General features: G+C 45.4%; 1 pseudogene; it reads right to left on the bottom strand.

The window, feature by feature from the left end:
* Positions 1–1,936: 1,936 nt before the first annotated feature.
* LOC126413445 (5S ribosomal RNA) lies at positions 1,937–2,053 on the bottom strand (annotated as a pseudogene).
* Positions 2,054–17,652: the final 15,599 nt, after the last annotated feature.

The raw sequence follows: 17,652 nt of genomic DNA, 5'->3' as shown, positions 1-17,652 counted from the left end.
CAGGTGCCCTACAAGTTTTAACTATTGCATGTTATTATCCAAAAAAGTTAGTCGAAGTTTGTGAAAGAAATGCCACTGGGTAATGTCTGTACAATATTAGTTATACTCTGTCGGTTAACAGCCTTACGATGTTGTAGCCGTGCGCAAGGCGATGAATGTAGCCGACGACAATACTGAGCTGCTACTATTGCTGGAACCGCGCCACCGCTACGATCGCAGGTTCGAATCCTACCTCGGGCAAGGATGTGTGTGATGTCCTTAGGTTAGTTAGGCTTAAGAAGTTCTAAGTTCTAGGGGACTGATGACCTCAGACGTTAAGTCCCTTAGTGCTCAGAGCCATTTGAACCATTTGTCTTTCTTCGATTTACTATCATTCCATACTCTGTGCTCATTAGACTCTTCATTTCATTTAGCAGATCACGTAATTCTTCTTCACTTTCACTCTGGGTAGCAATGTCATCAGCGAATCGTATCATTGATATTCTTTCACCTTGAATTTTAATTCCACACCTGAACCTTTCTTTTATTTCTATCATTGCCTCCTCGATGTACAGATTGAACACTAGCGGCGAAAGGCTACAACCTTGTCTTACACCCTTTTTAACACGAGCACTTCGTTCTTGGTCGTCCACTCTTATTGTTCCCCCGTGGCTGTTCTACATATTGTATACGATCCGTCTCTTCCTATAGCTTACCCCTACTTTTTTCGGAATTTCCACCATCTTGCACCATTTTATATTGTCGGAGGCTTTTTCCAGGTCGACAAAGCCTATGAACGTGTCTTGATTTTTCTTTAGTCTTGCTTCCATTATTAACCGCAACGCCAGAATTGCCTCTCTTGTGCCTTTGCCTTTCCTAAAACCAAACTGATCATCATTTAGCGCATCCTCAATTTTCTTTTCCATTCTTCTGGATATTATTCTCGTAAGCAACTTGTATGCACGAGCTGTTAAGCTGATTGTGCGATAATTCTCGCACTTGTCAGCTCTTGCCGTCTTCGGAATTTTGTGGATGATGCTTTTCCGAAAGTCAGATGGTATGTCGCCACACTCATACATTCTACACACCAAAGTGAATAGTCGTTTTGTTGCCACTTTCACCAATGATTTTAGAAAGTCTGATGGAATGTTATCTATCTTTTCTGCCTTATTTGATCTTAAGTCCTTCAAAGGTCTTTTAAATTCTGGTTCCAATACTGGATCCCCCGTCTCTTCTAAATCGACTCCTATTTCTTCTTCTATTACATCAAACAACTCATCCCCCTCATAGAGGCTTTCAATGTATTCTTTCCTTCTATCCGCTCTCTCCTCTGCATTTAACAGTAGAATTCCCGTTGAACTCTTAATGTTATCACCCTTGCTTGTAATGTCACTGTAGGTTGTTTTGGCTTTCCTGTATGCTGAGTCTGTTGTGAGGGATCCACTTGTATGTAGAGCCCGATTTTCCAAAATATTTCATGAAAATGACGTGTAATGGTTATCACATATAGAAGAGTTTGTATCTTTGACACCACTCAGCCAAAGACGTTGCCTCAGGGGCAGAATCCATTGTAAGTAGGGGTGCGCGAAGCGCAGAAGCCGTTGCCGTTGTACTCTGTTAAAGGGAGGATGTAAGACTTAATGCTAGTGGCTTGCTGTGAGAATTTAGCTGTGGGCCTATGGACGCAGCATAATACAGTTTTCTAAGGTAATGAAATTTTGTATATTTAGTTTTAAGTATGGAGCAACGCAATGTGCACTCCGTCTTCAGGCCACAAGTGGCCCATCGGGACCACCCGACCGCCGTGCCATCCTCAGTCGAGGATGCGGATAGGAGGGGCGTGTGGTCAGCACACCGCTCTCCCGGTCGTTATGATGGTTTTCTTTGACCGGAGCCGCCACTATTCGGTCGAGTAGCTCCTCAATTGGCATCACGAGGCTGAGTGCACCCCGAAAAATGGCAACAGCACATGGCGGCTGGATGGTCACCCATCCAAGTGCCGGCCGCGCCCGACAGCGCTTAACTTCGGTGATCGCACGGGAACCGGTGTATCCACTGCGGCAAGGCCGTTGCCAACGCAATGTGGCTTTTGCTAATTTTACAGTACTGACCGTTGAATTTAGGAACCAAGTATTTGCCATCAGATTTAATGAATAGGTTGATTTGGTATGCCCGATCTGTAATATTTTGTGTATTTTGTAAGCCTGATACACACAAATTAAATTTTGAAATCTATTTTGTCAAACGATGTCAGACCTTTTGTCATGTAACAAATCAAGTATTGTTAGCTACGCCAGTAAGTGAGAATTGTAGAACAGTTGGGAAGTTCACTGACTTTAAAGTTAATGTAAAATATTTCATATTAGATTTTGAGAAGGAGAAACTTCACTTTGAATACAATTTTCGAAATGAAAACTTCGGTCTTAGTATAGGCTGTTATCAGTACCTCATCCTCTGCCATGTCGTGTGATGTTCTGTGTATGAAGCTAGTTGACGGCCGGCATTGCACTTCGTTTAGCCAAGATCGAATATTTTTTATGCCTGCTGTGGAGAGAACAGAATACCAAGATTACATCCATTGCGACTCAAGAGCTAAGGAGAATGTATTTCATTGCTGATTTACATAGGGAATTTTGTCAGTTTATTGTACGGGCCCACAGAACTCGGTGCTCAAGAGACTGAGTAAATTTCAGAGGGATTGATTCCATTATAGGCATTACATACTGGTTTACCAGATTAAGTTGTTTAATTTTTCTTTGGATTACAGTAAAACTGATTAAGCACACCATTTGCTCAACGACACATCACACAGTAAATTTGGAAAACACAAAGTTATTATTAAAGAACGTAACACTCATCACAAACATTAAATATTTTTTTAAGAACGTTACAGTGTCCTTCCAACAATCATTACTTTTTCGATGTCTTCACATTTTTTTCTGAAGCAGCTCCGTCTTAGTTTCCCTGCACTTCCTATTTCTTTCATTCCTCAGTGACTTGTATTTCTGTATTCCTCAGTTTCCCGGAACATTTTTGTACTTCCTTCTTTCATCGATAGATTGAAGTATTTCTTGTTACCTATGGTTTCTTCGCAGTTACCTTCTTTGTACCTATGTTTTCCTTCCCAACTTCTGTGATGGCCCTTTTTAGAGATGTCCATTCCTCTTCAACTGTACTGCCTACTAATCTATTCTATTGCTGTATCTATACCCTTAGAAAACTTCAAACGTATCTCATCATTCCTTAACATTTCCGTATTCCACTTCTTTTAGCATTGATTCTTCCTGACTAATGTCTTAAACTTCAGCCTACTCTTCATCACTACTATTTTATGATGTGAGTCTATATCTGCTCCTGAGTACGCCTTACAATCCAGTATCTGATTTCGGAATCTCTGTTTGACCATGATGTAATCTAACTGAAATCTTCCCATATCACCTGTCCTTTTCCAAGTATACAGCCTTCTCTTGTCATTCCCGAACTGAGTATTCGCTATTATTAGCTGAAACTTGTTACAGAACTCATTTGGTCTTTCTCCTCTGTCATTTCTTGTCCCAAGCCCATATTCTCCTGTAAACTTTTCCTGTACTCCTTCCCCTACAATTGCATTCCAGTCCCCCATGACTATTAGATTTTCATCCCCCTTTACACACTGTATTACCCTTTCACTATCCTCATACACTTCATCTATCTCTTCATCTTCAGCCTGCGACAGCGGCATGTATACCTGAACTATCGTTGTCGGTATTGGTTTGCTGTCGATTCTGATAGAAACAACCCTGTTACTGAACTGTTCACAGTAACACACTCTCTGCCCTACCTTCCTACTCATAACGAATCCTACTCCCATTATACCATTTGCTGCTGCTGTTGATATTACCCTATACTCATCTGCCCGGAAATCCTTGTCGTCTTTCCACTTCGCTTAACTGACCGCTACCATATCTTGATTTACATTCCCCTTTTCAGATTTTCTAGTGTCCCTACCACGTTCAAGCTTCTGACATTTCATGCTCCGACTCGTAGAACGTTATCCTTTCGTTAATTATTCAATCTTTTTCTCATGGTAACCTCCCCCTTGGCAGTCCCCTCCCGGAGATCCGAATGGGGAACTATTCCAGAATCTTTTGCCAATGGAGAGGTCATCATGATACTTCTTCAATTACATGCCTCATGTCCTGTGAATACCTGTTACGTGTCTTTAATGCAGTGGTTACCATTGCCTTCTGCATCCTCATGCCGTTGATCATTGCTGATTGTTCCGCCTCTAGGGGCAGTTTCCCACCCCTAGGACAAGAGACTGCCATGAACATCTGTCCGCTGTCCGCTCCTCCGCCCTCTTTGACAAGGCCGTTAGCAGAATGAGGGTGACTTCCTATGCCAGAAGTCTTCGGCCGTCAATGCTGATTATTAATCAAAATTTAAGCAGTGGCGGGATTCGAACCTGGGACCGAAGACGTTTTGATTATGAATCAAAGACGCTCCCCGCTTTTTTTTCTTTTTTTTCATTTGTTGCATCTGCTCGGGGCGGACGTCGTAAGACACCCGTTTTTAAGTTCGTTGTTGATCGATTAACTCAGGTTTTTTTTTATTGCAGAGGGCAGCTAACCCTCTGACCGAACACGCTGAGCTACCGTGCCGGCGGCTAGACGACGGGTGGATAAACCACAGATGTATCGATAGCAACGATGAAATGGCAGTAGCTGTGCTTTTGTAGATGTATCGATAGCAACGTTGAAATGGCGATAGCTGTGCCGTTGTTTATCTTTACATATGGAGAGTCTCTGTCGCGTTGCGAACAGAAAGGAAGCAGAGCAGCTTGAGTCATGAAAGAGTGCGGAGGTGTTTGTTAGGCGCTCCCGCCGACGCGGTGTGCGGCTATGCTCGCGCCAATGTAGACGCGCCTGATTCGTTAACCAAAGAGTATTTAGAGCACTGTAGTTAACTGTTCATTCTTGTATTGCATAACAGAAGCTAATTAAAGTAACGTAAAATTTCACTGGCAAAACTAATAACTACAGATACAGCACAAATGAAAAGTGCGTTATTTCATTTATTCTGTATTTAGTTTAATGATTAACTTCTCTTGACTTCGTACTTATTTTATTGTTGTTATTTTAAAAGTAAAATCAGTTGCTCATTTGCTTAAAGTAATTTCAATTCAATCAATGATCAAAAGTAAATTGCTTGTCTTTTTCTAAATTTTGCTTTATGTTACACTAGGGTTACTGAAAGTCATTTTTCACGTAACAAATTTCAAGTTAAGCCTGTCGTTTATTTAACCAGGAACTCCATTTCATTTTACTTTCAAAATTTAGTATTTCATAACAAGTAACTGCAAACTCATTGCTTTCTGATTCATTTATTCACTCGTGAACTGTTGTGCTGTGGAAAAGCGTGATAATCTTCTATTGCCACGCCAGTGATTAATTGCATAAATTTCTTTGCCATTACCTTTCTCAACATTCTGAAGATTCATTGCCCTAGCGGGCTGGCAACCGTTTATCCCCTTTTTAACTATTCAGTGTTTTATTTGTGTTTCCAGTGTATTTTGTAGTAAATATTACGTTGTACTCTTTTCCTCTCTGTGCAGTTCGTGAGCGATTGCACATACGCCACCTGTTTCAAATTATCGCCAGTATATAGCTTAAATTTAGAATAGATTCTTCCTTCAGAAGAATCCGTTGTACACTTTCCTCCAACTAACCGGCGTTACTTTCCTACGGTACCGTTAACCTTACTCACTGTAAAATTTCATTAGGCATATGCGGCCACAGTCCGTTATATCGCAATCCAGTAGGCCGATCAGGAAGGGAAAGGTTACAAGGCGAGGCGTAAAGCTTTGTGTCGTGCACTCATCAAGGGTACACGAGTGGGCCTTCGGCTCCGAAAGCCCATATCGATAATGTTTCGTTGAATGGTTCGCATGCTGACACTTGTTGATCACCCAACACTGAAATTTGTAACAATTTGGGGAATGGTTGCACTTTGGCCACGTTGAACGATTCTTTTCAGTTGTCGTTGGTTTCGTTCTTGCAGGACGCTTTTCCGGCAGCAGCGATGTCAGAGATACGATGTTTTATGGGATTCTTGATGTTCATGGTATGGTCGTGAAGTGGTCGTACGGGAAAATCCCCACTTCATCGCCACCTCGGAGATGCTGCGACCCATCGCTCGTGCGCCGACTATAGCTAATAAGCTTTCTTCTCTCTTGTTGAAGCTATTCCCGGGAATAGTTTCAACAAGAAAGAAGAAATCCTCAAGGTAAACGAATCCTAGCTTCCAGTACTGCAGTGAACGACCGTAGCAAGAGGAGAACCGCGCAGGAAATGACTGAGGAGAAGTCCTCGCACGTTGGCGCGCTACAGGGAGTGGACTTCGGCCTATGTGATACGGTACAAATGTCATCCATACCCGGCATGCCGACAGCAGCGTTATTGGGTTCGGTACTGAGATATAACCGAATATTATCAGCATGCAAGCGGTAGTTACAAGGGAGCAGTACAGCTGAAATGTGGACATACGCCGAGAAAAGCTGTAGATCAAGAAGTGATCGCTGGGGGTCTCCTGAGAGCTTACGCTGAGGTGACGGAACTCATGGAGTAGAAATATGCACATTACAGTTGGCGGTAGTATCGCATACACAAGGTATAATAGGGCAGTGTTTTGGCGAAGCTGTCATTTGTACTCAGGTGAATCACGTGAAAATATTTCCGACATGATTATGGCCACACGGCGGGAAATAACAGACCTTCAATACGGGAATTAACAGACCTTGAATACGGAATGGTACTTGGCAAAGGTGTATACATTCCGCTTTTAACCTGCCCATGCATGCCTGTTAACCAGACGTACGTTATCACCAGAAAGGGAATTCTGCTTTCCTCCCATCCAAGCCAAACTACACCCAATCCGAGCAAGCTGAAGGAATCTTGATTGCCTGATCGTCTTCCTGCTGTACTACTCTACGTGGAGTTTATTCTGTACGCTTTCGTAGTAGTGTTATGAGTAAAGTTCATAAGTTGATGTAAAGTCTTTTTTTTTTAATTTTTTTTATCCGCAAAATCGATTTTCGTTCACTTAGTGACCATCCTCAGTGCTAGAAGTTAAAAATTTCACATAACGATCAGAGAGTATAAAACAAAACAAAATCACAACTACCTGCGTATGAACATAACAGTTGGTAGGAACATACCTGTAATATATTCTTAATTGCCCTACCATCCAATTGTTTCATAACAGTTGGTAGGAACATACCTGTAATATATTCTTAATTGCCCTACTATCCAATTGTTTATGTACGTTGTATCTTAAACCCTTACTCAAAAGTAAGAAGAAAATGAACTTTTGAGTAAGGGTTTAAAATACAACGTACATAAACAATTGGATAGTAGGGCAATTAAGAATATATTACAGGTATGTTCCTACAAACTGTTATGTTCATGCACAGGTGTAGATGTGATTTTTTTTATACTCTCTGATCGTTATGTGAAATTTTTAACTTCTAGCACTGAGAATGGTCGCTAAGTGACCGAAAATGATTTTGCGGATAATAAAACAAAAAAATACGGCCAATGCTGGTTCTCCTTCCAATTCTAAAGTCTTTTTTACTCGCGTATTACAAGACGATGCTGAATGAAATATGTATTCATTTTGAGTCGTTGTAAACCGAAAAATGGTGGATTTTATTTGTCATTTTTTCTTCCATTTCGGCGTATTTTGCACTTATTAATTTATTTCGATACGAACGGTTTACTCTGCTTCTTCACCCTCCTTCTCAATTCGACCGATCTTCAAGTCACCTATATGTTCTCTGCAGGAAACAGAACCATCTCTGAAAGTCGATATCCTGACAGCGTCACTTCTACTAATCTCTTATGACTATGTACTGTAGTACTAACATTTTAAGTTTGACGAGGCCAATATCTGGCATGTTTTAATTTTAATTTTATATTGTGACATTTCTGGAGAAGGCTACATCATTATAGCCGAAACCTAGGTAAAGTTTCTTTGCTTATGCAGCTGGAGGCTGAACGTTGATATAAATTAAAAAGTACTGCTAAATCAGATGATATAGTTTTATTCTTTATGGCTTTGTCTTTGAGAAACGATTTTGTGTCGACATCGGTTGCTGCCTGTAACCGCTGCACCAGGTGGAAGGACCCCTTGCACGTGGGACACTGGTCGTTGGAGAGAATTCCTACAGGCCTCCTAGTGGACCTGTAACAAATACTTTTGTATGTCATTTTCAGTCCATTTTCTATCGACATACAGAGGATAATTACAAAATATTTTCTAACAAAATGGTGACGTGTTGAAACCAACGTCAATTTCTTCGCCAATGTTGTTTCCGGCCAGTTTCAAAAACACAGTTTAGAGAAAAATGGGTTTAAAGTTTGGGTTACGTTTTTTGTAGTTAAGTGGAACATTTCTCTAGTTAGCGATCCTTAGACCATCCATCAATCCTACCAGATCTAACAGGAGGTCCTCCCCCATCTTCTTCGTGGCCACATTGGTTCTCCAGGCCTCTTTGGCAGCTTCGGTCATCCGCTGCTCCGCTCTCTCGATACACTTTTCGTCCGCTTTTGTGCAGAAGTTCTAAGAGGCTGGTCTGATCTCAAGTTCGATCTCGTTCGTAATTTCCATAATGCCTTTTAGGCCCTCGTTGAAATTGCATGCTGCCACATCGGCCACAATGTTCACTATTTTTCTCTCGCTGCGAATGGTTCTCACAGACACTTTTTCACAAATCAGCTGGTAACTCGATAACGGAGTTTCTGGCGAGCTCGGGATGAACCCTACGTAAGTCTTTGTCCACTTCCAAAACAGTTATGGAGTAAGAAAACTGCAGGTTAAATTCACAAACACTCGAGGTTTCCGAATGAGTGTTTAGTAACTTTTTACCAAATTTGCACTGCGAGGCCGGACTTTGTGGCCGAGCGGTTCTAGGCGCTTCAGTCTGGAACCGAGCGACCGCTACGGTTGCAGGTTCGAATCTTGCCTCGGGCATGGATGTGTGTGATGTCATTAGGTTAGTTAGGTTCAAGTGGTTCTAAGTTCTAGGGGACTGATGACCTCAGATGTTGAGTCCCATAGTGCACAGAGCCATCTGAACCATTTTTTGCATTGCGAGAGACTTACCGATTTATTTGCAACTGTCTCAGGAACACCCAAAATCTTTTCCCCTGCTTGACTTGCGCTCTGTTGCGACTGGTGTATATTGTCCAGTTCTTATTTCTCCTCAATCTACTTTAAGTTTTGCTTGCGCACTTTGCTGCTCCCACCGTTATGATAAATGATCTGTAGTGAAACTGACAGCTACGGTCGCAGGTTCGAATCCTGCCTCGGGCATGGATGTGTGTGATGTCCTTAGGTTAGTTAGGTTTAAGTAGTTCGAAGTTCTAGGGGACTGATGACCTCAGAAGTTAAGTCCCATAGTGCTCAGAGCCATTTGAACCATTTTTTCGTAGTGAAACTACTTGCGCAAACATATACCTGGATAGTCACGCTGAATTGATAGCGCAACCTGTTGTCAGGTGCAGCAGGTTGAACGGGCCCTGTGAAGATTGCCGGGCTTGTGGAAACCCATGTTGGTCTGCTTAAATCACTGGACTTTATAGTTCAATTCTTTTATCCTGGCGGTTCGCGCATGCCCGCCCAGACGCGGGAGATTGCTGCGTTGCCAGTTGTACGCGCCAAGAGAAGCAGCGCCATAGTATAGTTCCTAAACTTAACGTTTAGGGGGGAGCGCGCAGTTTATGAAGTAAAGCCACCACGGCCGCATTAACCCTTTCGCTGCTACAGAGACGTGCTCCCCGCATTCCGCGATGTGCGCGATTTTATCATCACTGCACTGCTCGCCTGTGCAGACACATGGTGTTCCGACTGCTTTGACACACTTTATCATTCGATTTCACAAAAACTATTTGATTTTTACACATCTTCTTGACATACCTTCCCCCCATAAATGACTTGATTTTGTTTCGATGTTTAATGCAGTTATTGTGCAGCATTAGATGTAGTAAACCATTGCACGAAATTTCAAAGAGTTTGCAGAGGTAAAAGTCCATAGCGTATACTTTCCGTATGCTCAAGTTTAGTTGCCACTAGAAATTTCAAAAAATTACATTCAAACGAATAAAATTCATAAAGTAAGACACTTTGATATTGTTTTTAAATAAAGAAAATATTAAACACTAGGCAAGGTTTGAACTCAGATCCTTTCACTTAGCAGCCATACACTTTAACCACTATTTTTTTTTCAGTCGTTGACAACGTCAACGGGGACAAATGTAAATGTGTGCGCCGACCGGGCCTCGAACCCGGGATCTCCTGCTTACATGGCAGACGCTCTATCCATCTTTTTTTTTTTATACCATATTACGTAAATTGATGTCTGAGGGGGAAGAGAAGAAAGGAAAATGAAGGAACTGATGATATCGGCTGCATCAAGCTTTATACGGAATCGGCGACGACAAGTGAAAATGTGTGCCGCACCAGAACGCAACCCTGAGATCTCCTGCTTACAAGGCAGCGGTATTAACCACTGCGCCATCCTTTTTTTTTTTTTTTTTAAAGAACAAATTGTGAGGAATAAATAAGGAAAAGGTTTTTTTTGTTTTTTTTTGTTTTGTTTTGTTTTTGAAAGAAAACAAAGACTCCGATTATACTGGTTTCTCCTTCCAGTAAACAAAAATGAGTCTCCTTCGTCTTGTTGGCGAAGAAGCAATCCTTTGGAACAAAAAAAAGTGTCTCAAAGCCAAAATCAAATTTCTTTTTGCTTTAAGAACAAACTATGAGGAAGAAATAAGGAAAAGCTTTTTAAGTCGTCATGCGACTTGTAGTTAAAGTCCAGTTCTTACAGGAGCTCCTGAAGTGTATCCGCCTACAGCATGCCAGCTCGTCCAAACGTGTCTTCTCATGGCGTAGGCGTGAGTTCTGGGTAGGAGATCTATTCAGTTCGGTTCGTTTTATACAGTTTTCAGCTTCTCAGGGCTTGGACGTTCCAGCTACTAGGTGGGTCATCGAAAGTGCTCCGTAAGAAATTAGAAAAATATTGTTTATAGCGTGGGTTGCGTATCAGGACGCAGTGTCGTTCGTTGAGATAAGTCCAATATCCTAGCGTAGACTTGTCGCCTGAAGTAAAAAGATAGCGGATCATGTGGCCACAGATCCAATTCACAGAGTTAGTTTTGGCGGAGGGGTAGAAAGTCTTATCGGGGTACAAAAGCATGTGGACGTCGATCTGAGCCGGTGTCTGGCGAGTAAGAAACGCCAAAATTCGCCGCGCAAGTGTCCAGACGTCTAGCGCTGTGCCACAGTGGAACCGATGGACATCCGTGTCATCCACGCCACAGTGGGTGCAGAGGGATGAATCGGCGAGATGGATGCGGTGCAGACGATCTCGGTTAACTTGTTTGCCATTCACGGTGATGTACCACGTTGATTGAACGTCTGATTCGAGAAAACGCGCATGGATCGCCTTCCATATGTGTCGCCACACGTACTGTGGATACTTACGTTCGATGGGGTTGGACGGGCGGCACTGTTGTAACAATTCGGAGACTATTTTCGTGAGGTACAAACGTGTAAGTGGTAAGGACCGGTAGATATAACTGAACTCCAGGAAAAATCGTTGGATGTAATAAAAGGGGGTTGGAATGGTCGATATCTGTACTGGGGCGGACAAGGAGGCCGGTGCAAAGTTGTGAAGCAGGAGGCTAGTAAGGCTCTGCGGGCAACGATGCCAAAGTTTGAGTTGGGAGCTGACGTATAGTGCCTTGACACGAGTCGGCACGTGGATGAGTGCCACCCCGCCACGATCTCGTGACAGTGCAAGGGATTCATACTGCACCTTGAATAACATCCCCGAGCTGACGAAGGAGCCGAAAGCCATCAACATTCGTCGCGCCAGGAGATTTGGGACTGGTAGTACTTGAGCCACGTGTGGTATACGGGAAGCATGATACATGTTCACGTATTGCGCGCGTTGGATAACGTCGAGAGCTCGTGGCCGGTGATCTGCGAGATTTGCTCTGATTGTTTGTAGCAAGCGTCTACCATTGATAGCCGCTGAGCGGCGCAGGTCTGCTGTGAAATCAAGTCCAAGACACCGTATGGTGGCGGCGACACTAAGGGGGGCAGCGCATCTCTCCGGCAAGCCCTCACCAATGAGCAGGACCTTGGATTTGGACACGTTGAGGCAGCTCCCCGACGCTTCGCCGTAAGTCGCCACCCATGTCAGTGCTGCTCGTACTTCATCTTCACTGCGCAGATATAGTACTATGTCGTCTGCGTAGGCTGTACAACAAAAACGGTGGCCTTGCACAGCCATGCCTTCCAAACGTTGGCGCATGCCCTGGAGCAGGGGTTCCAAGGCGAAAGCATACAAAATCGTGGAAAGAGGGCATCCTTGCCGTACAGATCGTGCGATGACCAGGGACGGTGTAAGACGACCATTATACATGATTTTAGAGGTTGCACTACTCAACAGGCGCATAACCACTGTTACAATACCGCCAGGAAAACCCATATGCTGAAGAACTGTCCGTAAATAGAAGTGGTCAACACGGTCGAAAGCCTGGCTAAAGTCCAGTGAAGCCAAGGCGCCAGGGAGACGCTGATGATGCGCTAATGCTATCATGTCTCTGTAACGGCAAAGGGCCGTACGGATGTTGTTGTCGCCTCCTAGGGAAGTCTGGTCGCAGAATGTGACGTAACGTGCGACCTTCTTGAGTCGCGATGCCAGTAGCCGTGTGAATATTTTCATGTCGCTGTTGAGCAAAGTAATTGGTCGATAGTCCTGGACCCTCGATAACCCGCGCGGTTTATGTACGGGGATAATAATTCCTTCTAGAAAGGCGCTCGGGACCACTGTCATCGGTGACATCAGCTCTTGTGCGATTGCCGTCCACGTTGAAGCCAACAAATAGTGAAAACTTTTGTAAAATTCGATGGGTATACCGTCAGGTCCAGGAGATCTGTTGTCGGAACCCTCCTTGATAGCGTCTACCACTTCATCTGTGGTTACGTCGTCTTGGAGGTCATGCACTGCATCCTCCGGAAGAGTGTTCGTAGTAAGCTGAGCGACTTCTGTGACCAGTGTTGCAGAATGCGGTACGGCTGCGTAGAGCCCGGCAAAATGAGCATGGAGAGCACAACCGATGCTTTGTTGGGTGTCGTGCCGGCACCCTTCCACATCAGTGAGGACTTGGAACAGAGCTCGTCGTCGTCGTTGTCTTTCCTGAAGGAGGTGGTACATCGACGGACGTTCATGAGAGATTCGATTAGCAGCTCGAGAACGGACTACAGTGCCTTCCAAGTTACGCCACATGATCAAGGAGATCTGCGCCTTCGTGCGATGGACCATCGACTGCCGCGCTGGCGAGAAAGGCATCGTCGTACAGTCACGTAGTATGGTGTAGTAGAAGTGCAGGGTATTAGTTTGCCACGCCTTTAATTCCTTCCCATAACTCATCAGAGTCTTTCTGAGGGTCGGCTTTGCACAGGAGAGCCACCATGATAAGGTGGAGTCATAGGCTTCTCGACGATGGTGGCAGCGTGCCCACGCTTCTTCGACCATACGGCGACAGTCTGAGGAGGTCAGGTGAGCGACATTGAGTTTCCACAGACCACGACTATGCCACACTTGCTGTCGGGCGAGAGTGACGTCACAGAGGTACGCATCATGGTCTGAAAAGGCCAAGGGCCAGACTTCCGCATGACGTGTGCCATCAGCAAGGGAGCGGGTAACGTAGATGCGATCTATGCGGCTTGACGAGTGAGAGGTGTAGAATGTATAGCCCGGTTGAATTCCGTGGAGCTTCTTCCATGTGTCAACAAGTCGGAGACGGTCAATGACCACTGAGAGAGATACACAAAGGGAATGTCGCGGGAGTTGGTCCGCGGGCTCTTGTGTCGAGTTAAAATCCCCACCGAGTACCAAATCGTCCTGCGGACCGGTGAAGAGGGGTGTGACACTTTCGGCAAAAAAAGTTTGTCGGGCATGACGGCGGCCAGTGCCGGACGGAGCGTAGATATTATTAATACGCACGCCGAACAGTGTGAGGGCCATACCTCGCGCAGTGGGGAAGTAGATGACGTCCTCTGCAGGGAGTCCGTCGCGTAGCAGGATGGCGACGCCGCTACCGGTATCGGATGCGGGGGAAACATGGGCGTTGTATCCGGTGGGAACTAGGAAGTCAGCCACAAACACCTCTTGTAAGAGTGCTATATCCACATCCGCAGAGTAAATAGTGTCTCTGAACATGGCCAGTTTATGGGGGGCACGAATGGTGGCAAGATTCATCGTGGTGATACGATATTGCTGTGTGCGGCCATCCTCAGTATTTGCAGAACGTGCGGTAGAAGTAGCCGGCAGGTGGAAACCCGCCGGTGGTCCCGCAGTGGTGATAATTACTGGCGGGCTGCCAGCCCCAGTGTCGCCGAGGTGGACTCCTGTGCAGACACGCTGGCAGTCTGTTCTGCTTCTTCTTCAACGTCATCGGCCCAGGAAGCTGACGACGTGGACATGTGACGGTCACGTACTTCCGGAACGGGTGTTGTGGATTCCGCAACATGAGTGGCAGGGGGACCGCCGTCATCATTCGTTGACAACGGCGAGGACACGTCCCTGGCTTGGAGAGTAGGCGTCACAGGAGGGGCTCCTGTTGCTGCCACATCGCGTGACTGGACGCAATGTGGGAGATCACCGTCAGACATCAGGTCGACATCTAGTGGGGCCGTCTGAGAAAGGGCGTCATCGGAAGGCGTTCGTCGTCGTTTCCTGTGTTTGCGAGGCGACCGCTGTTTTGTGATGTGGCCTTCTGAATCAGAATGTGGTCGCCCGTCGTCTGACGCCGAACCCGTCTGGACAAAGGCAGACGTCGGCACGACACCGAGATCGACGTCCATGGTTCCAACAGGAACATCGGTTTCGGTCTGCAAACCGGACGGTCCTGAAGCGAGCACTGGAGGCGACGCCGTGCTTGTGTCCTCGGCGCGCCGTGCTGCGGCGGATAGCGTTGACGATGCTGCTGGCGCAATCGAGATTGGTACGACGGGGTCCTGTGCAACCTTGGCGTAGGTGATGGGTAAGGACGTGACCGTCGAAGCCTGGGTCTCTTCACGTAACGGCGTCTGTATTAAACGGCGGTGTAAGAATTCGGAACGTACATGTCCCTCCTGGCCAGATCCTGCGCACGTTCGTGGCTGTCCATCATACATGACGATGGCCCTCACACCGCCAATCAGCAGGTACGATGGGACATGTTTCGTCAGCTCAATTTTTATTTGCCTGACGCCATTTAATACGGGGTAGGTCGTAAATGTTTGCCACTTCTCCGCGACGTGACCCAAGACGGTGCCATATGGTTGGAAAGCAGCAATGACCACATCCTGAGGCACCTCGAACGGGAGTTCAAACACCCGCAATGTCCGGAGACCGAATCCAGCATGGGCGACTGTCACAGCACCCATATGTCCATCAGAGTGTTTAAACTCCAGTCCGGTGGCATGACGGTGTATTATGTCATTGCAAATTTCCTCCGTCGACATCTTGATGTAGACAACACTTCCAGTGATGGAAAAATGTATGCCGATTACGTCCTGGGGGTTCAAACGTAAATCCTCGCGTATGAACTGTTCGACTTTGAAAGCTCTGGGTCGTGGATGTTCGGCCTGAAACGTTACTTTGATCGTTGCACGGCGGTACGAGTGCGCCATGGTGTACGTTAGTACTGGACTCGATAAACGCAAACACCGCGACGCGGAAGTAAACACCGCCGAGAGCGGAGCGTCACACGGCGCGCGGAGCAGCTCCGCACGCTAGCACGGCTGCGAGCCGACTGACCACTACGCTAACACAGCTCAGCATTCAAATATATTTCTCGGACGACTTTAAAATATCACGCAAAATACCGATAAACACTGTTGGTATGATTATGAATTACTCACGTTTCGTCGAAGTACAATATGAAATAAATAATTACCGCTGTTCTATATTGCGAGAAAGCGCTTAGTGAGAATGATACATACACCTTTCCTTGCTATCACCTGAATTAGGAGGCTTATTGCTTGTGTGGTTTAATTAATTAATAGAACATGAAGCAATTAGTATAAAGAATGCTTTTTCCAAACTTTCTCTAAAAGAAAGTCTGCTATCAAGACATTTCTTTTGTTCAATTACTTTATTTATGACTGAACGTTTCTAAAACTGAAGACATTCGTCCGTGCTCCGCACTGCAGTCGAGCTCTGGCAACGTCGTTCTCTGTTCATTGGCTGACTGTGTTTTGTGACGTCAGATGCGCAGAGCGAACCCAAACTCGGCCGCCGTCATAAATGACGCGCACTTTAGTACACATGTACTCTTGAGTCTCTGTTGCGGCAAGTTGACCTGCTTTAATGGTTGTGGTGGAGACAAGAGCAGGCAAGTTGGAAGAAGTCTGTACACCTCTTGCAGTTGGAGCTAGATACATGGGAAACCGTTAGGGAATTTAGTATTCCGAAAGTATGTGCAGGGAATACCAAATTTTAGGCATTACCTCTCACCACTGAAAAGCCGATGGCGAACGGCCTTCATTTAATGACCGAGAACAGCGGCGTGTTGGTAGAGTTGTCAGTGCTAAGAGACAAGCAACACTGAGTGGAATAACCACAGAAATCAATGTGGATCTACGACGAACATATCCGTTAAGACAGTGCGGCGAAATCTGGCGTTTATGAGCTTTGGCAGCAGACGACCAACTCGAGTGCGTTTGCTAACAACACCACATCACTCGCAGCGCCTCTCCTTGGCTCGTGACTATATCGGTCGGACCCTAGACGACTGGAAAACCGTGGCCTGATCGGTGACACCCGATTTCAGTTGGTAAGAGCTGATGGTAGGATTCGAGTGAGGCGCAGGACCCACTAACCATGGACCCTAGTTGTCAACAAGGGACTGTGGAAGCAGTTAGTGGCTCCACAATGGTGTGAACCGTGGTTACATGGAATGGGCTGGGTCCTATCGTTCAACTGAGCCAACATTAGATTGGAAATGGTTATGTTCGGCTACCTGGAGAGTATTTTCAGCCGTTCATGGACTTCACGTTCTCTAACAATGATGAAATCTTTATGGATGACAGTGCGTCGCCACTGGTCCACAATTGTTCGCGATTGGTTTGAAGAACATTCTGGACAATTCGAGCGAATGTTTTGGCCGCCCAGATCGTCGGACACGAATCCCATCGAACATTTATGGGACGTACTCGAGAGGTCGCCAGTCGGTGCACAGACCGGCTACACTTCCTCAATTACGGGCAGCTAATGAGGCAGAAACGCTCAATATTTGTTTTGGGGACTTGCAACGACTTGTTGAGTCCATTCCACGTCGAGTTGCTGGACTACGCAGGGCATAAGGAGGTCCGACACGATATCAGGAAGCATCTCGTGACTTCTCTCACCTCAGTGTACATTTCGATTATGATTTCTCCAACCCACAGATTGCTCGTTGGTATGTGTTTTAAGGTACTCCTGTCGGGCAACGGCATTGCAATATTTGAGAAATTCAATTGTTTCATCTTCATAAGCAACATGTCGAAATCAACAGCATGAAAAGTCTTTCTGCAATCAAGTAGTGTTAAAATGATCGCTGCAGGCCTATCCATGGCATGATATATGTCATCATTTAGTTT

The sequence above is a fragment of the Schistocerca serialis genome, chromosome 7, assembly GCF_023864345.2.
Source record: "Schistocerca serialis cubense isolate TAMUIC-IGC-003099 chromosome 7, iqSchSeri2.2, whole genome shotgun sequence".
Lineage (NCBI taxonomy): Eukaryota > Metazoa > Arthropoda > Insecta > Orthoptera > Acrididae > Schistocerca > Schistocerca serialis.
Note: the sequence above shows the minus strand (reverse complement) of the source record. Positions and strands in the feature narration are given on the sequence as shown.